Source organism: Ictalurus punctatus, chromosome 1 (assembly GCF_001660625.3).
Source record: "Ictalurus punctatus breed USDA103 chromosome 1, Coco_2.0, whole genome shotgun sequence".
NCBI lineage: Eukaryota > Metazoa > Chordata > Actinopteri > Siluriformes > Ictaluridae > Ictalurus > Ictalurus punctatus.
Genome location: NC_030416.2, coordinates 36,143,583 through 36,147,629, shown reverse-complemented (window position 1 = coordinate 36,147,629; position 4,047 = coordinate 36,143,583). Strand labels below are relative to the sequence as shown.

The window sequence follows — 4,047 nt, the reverse complement described above, 5'->3', positions numbered from 1 at the left end:
TCCGTGGTTTGAAAGTCACATTTCCAGCATATGTCCAACAGCACGCTCTGTCTTGGAAATATTGCGGAATTATGAGACATGCTTAGTGTTTGAGATGCCGAAGAACGGATCGAATCGCGTGTATGAATCACTGCTATTATTGTAATGCATTACTGGATGGATGTCCTGCAGGCTCAGTAAATAAGCTTCAGCTAGTTCAAAATGTCACCGCTAGGAACAGAGAATACGATCACTTCCGCCCCATTTTGTTGTCAATACACTGGCCGCCTGTCAAATAATTTTAAAATTCTGCGAATTACTTAGAAAGCACTGAATGGTCCAGCTCCTCATTATTACAATCCACTGTGTCTGCTTCAATCACAAAATTCTGGGCTCGTACTAACGGAATGTTCTAAACCCACACAAGGAGGTAGATCATTCTCCCATCTGTCTCCAAAATCACGTAAGAGTCTTCCAAGCATTCCGAATTCAGACGCGTTTGAATTCTCACGTCACGTCCGGACTCTGAATAGTTATATTTTCAGCCAGGCATCTCAGCCATTCACAGCTAGGCTGCACAATCTGCCGGAACAAAAAAAAAACAACTCTTTACACACTATAACTCTTCTTTAAAGTGAACGGCAGCCGCACCGATACCTTTCTGTTTGTTTTCTCTCATCGTCGGGATGCATGTCCCGAAGCCTCATGGGCCTGCTCGCCGGATCTAGCTCTTCCAGATGCCTCCACCTCACCGCTGTTTCCTTCTGAGTACTGACCATCGACCTCACTTCAGTTTACTACAGCCTACCTCGGAGGACGACTTGCTGCCGAGATCAGCTACAGGACCAGGGAGCTTTCTCTCGCTACAGACATCACTGACATGTACGACACCAGTTGAACGTTGCCTACATCGTATTGGTCACGGAATGGACTAATTTGCATCGCAATGGAATTAAATAGTTAATAAAATATGACTTACCACACTGTGCAAGGCAACCAGTGAACTTCAAATCCGGCTTTCCCATACACACACACACACACACACACACACACACACAAACACAAGTAATCATTATTTTAAGTGTTTAAGTAAATCACTGGATCGGGCATAACATATGTTTTATTATCTTTGGAAGTTCATAATCAATCACCGAGACAAGCAAGCAGCCGAATAAAAGACGTTTTACATCATTTATCTGTTCCACGGTTATTTTATCAAACAGTAAAACCTTCTGCCTGCCACATTTCCAGCAACGTTGAATGATGAAAAGACAAGGGACGTTTATTGAGTCATGAATGCCATGCTTTTTAGCTGAGTCACATGAGTCCATATTTATGATTTCACATGTGAGGTGATCTGTAGTCCTTTCCATTCGTGTCAAAGTGAATTTGTCAATCAAGCAAAAATACACTGCGCTGGGTTTCCCAAAGTCCTCTTAGCTTAAGTCAGGGATTGACATTGGACACCAAAACACAGCTGAATAACCACATAACAAAATACTGTGAACTGGCCACCAATGACCTGGTTACCTGAAGGAATCCAGCTTACCTGAAGTCTGAACTTTGTCTGACAGCAAATGTATTAATATTGTGGAGTAAGGTGGGCCATGCAAAACAATGTGACCCTTTTTTTCCTTTGTAACAAAGACTTAGAGCATGGCAGTGGAGGTGGAGGAGGGGGAAAATGTGGAGGAAGAATAGCTATTAAAGTAGTAAAGGAAGGAGGTTGGAGAGAGTGGGGAAGACAGAGGAACAAGGTTGAGTGTAAATACAGTCTCTAGACTCCACGGCGAGGCTCTTCGGCTGCTCCACGGCGAGGCTCTCCGGCTGCTCCACAGCGAGGCTCTTCGGCTGCTCCACAGAGAGGCTCTTCGGCTGCTCCACAGCGAGGCTCTCCGGCTGCTCCACGACGAGGCTCTCCGGCTGCTCCATGGCGACGCTCTCCGGCTGCTCCACGGCGAGGCTCTCCGGCTGCTCCACGGAGAGGCTCTCCGGCTGCTCCACGGAGAGGCTCTCCGGCTGCTCCACGGCGAGGCTCTCCGGCTGCTCAATGGTGAGGCTCTCCGGCTGCTCCATGGCGACGCTCTCCGGCTGCTCCACGGCGAGGCTCTTCGGCTGCTCAATGGTGAGGCTCTCCGGCTGCTCCATGGCGACGCTCTCCGGCTGCTCCACGGCGAGGCTCTTCGGCTGCTCAATGGTGAGGCTCTCCGGCTGCTCCACGGCGAGGCTCTCCGGCTGCTCCACGGCGACGCTCTCCGGCTGCTCCACGGCGAGGCTCTCCGGTGTTTGCCCTGTGGAGGTTGTATAAAACAAGTTTACTTTCCTTTCAAATCTCTACATATTAACAAAGAAATAAACATGTATTTAAAATAATCATTATTTCTGAAAAAAAAATGACCTTTTGTCAAGATAAATTCATAAGCCCTCTGCATCTTCTCCAAAAATTCCTCGTACCAGGAGTGGGGTGCAGATGGATAATAATATCTGCAACCCACTTACTCGAAGCTCTTTTATCCTGTTTGCCAATAAATAAAATGGACTTGTGGCCTACAGCCTCAAGTTTCCACACCTGAAATGAACAAAAGCAGTTTTCACACGTTAGTTAAACCCACTGAATCACATCAGTACTGTATATAGCAATTTTATTTTAAGTGAATTTAATGGAGTGCAATGCAATAAAATGAGCCGTAACCGCTTTCATTAAGATTCTTTTAGAAGAAACATCACTCTTGGACTGTATACAGTTTCAGATGAGGCCAGAGGTACTCCTGCAGTTTCTGCCATTGCCATCATGACTTTCTTAATATGTGCAGAGAGCACAACTTATTGTTTCTCTTTAGCACAACATAGAGGTAAAGATGGATTCTTCCATGTATGAAATAAGACTATGTTTGTAAAGGCCAGGTCATATTGGTACTGGTCTGATATTCAGTATGTGAAAAACATGGGCTTTCAGTTTCACGTCACTTAACACTAACTTATAAAATATGAGCATTTTTACTTACTGCAATACGGGCAGAATCAATCATACGCCCAACGTTTCTATCCAGTCACACCACTTTTTCTTTTATTTATTTTTTTATTTGTTTGGTGGACAGGCTTCCAAAGCAGATATAATGTTGGTCAGAGGTTAGAATAAACAGCAGGCAAATCTGAATGTGATGAGAGAAAAAACTATTCCTCATTAAACACCTTACATTTTACATCAGTGTTCGCTTCATCGGTGTTGCCAGATTGGGCACTTTTCCACCCTATTGGCTGGTTTTGGGTTGAACTGTGTGGGGTGGAATGAACTTGGGCAGGTGTAATTTTGTCATTTTAAGGTAAAGGACAGAAATGGAAAATAATTTTACAGCTGCACTGTATAACGTAGCCTCCTCTATAGCCTCTGAAAGGACACCTGAATTAGTGTCATACTGAAAAAATTGTCATGAGCCACGATAATGTTCTTGTTATGAATGCATTTGTATCGTTTATTATAGATAATATTAGGGAATTTATTATACATAATTTTGTGTGGATTTTGAACAGTTACTGGGCTGGAAAACAAACCAATCTGGCAACACTGTTCTTCATCTGAACATTTATAATGTTGGCTAAAGTGGCTTAATTGTTGTGCGCTAATGTAATATAGTTAACTGGAAACACAGAACTACTGAAAATCTTACAATCCCTCATGATTGTACCTTGCTTTGAACTTGAATTTAATGAACTAACCTTGCTAGCCTACGGCACATTGGGTTTTCCAAGCTTCGTTTTCGCTAATCGTGGGTTATGAGTGCGCTGCCAGGGTTGTCGTTTACACTCGCCTTTCTGGCACAAATCTCACATGTGGGCGGGGCTTCACACTGATATACTCTCATTGGCTAGTGAGAATTACTGTACTGTTGATCGTAAGTAGAGCGTTCCGGGTGCGGTTCACCGTATAGTTATAGTGTTTGTACTCTATAGTGGAAATGACTTTCTTACCGAGTCAGTATATTAGTTCGTAATTAATATTTGACGTTTGGGTAGTTTCATACGGCTATTTCTTTCTACGACATCTTCATCATCATCATCATCATCATC

General features: G+C 43.8%; 1 non-coding gene across 1 annotated transcript; it reads right to left on the bottom strand.

Moving 5' to 3' along the window:
- Positions 1-2,130: 2,130 nt before the first annotated feature.
- On the bottom strand, positions 2,131-3,798 carry LOC108263201 (uncharacterized). Its single transcript, XR_008397065.1, has 3 exons — positions 2,985-3,798; positions 2,378-2,548; positions 2,131-2,270 (listed from the first exon to the last, which is right to left on the bottom strand). It is a non-coding gene; the product is annotated as an uncharacterized LOC108263201 (transcript).
- Between the last annotated feature and the right edge of the window lie 249 nt (positions 3,799-4,047).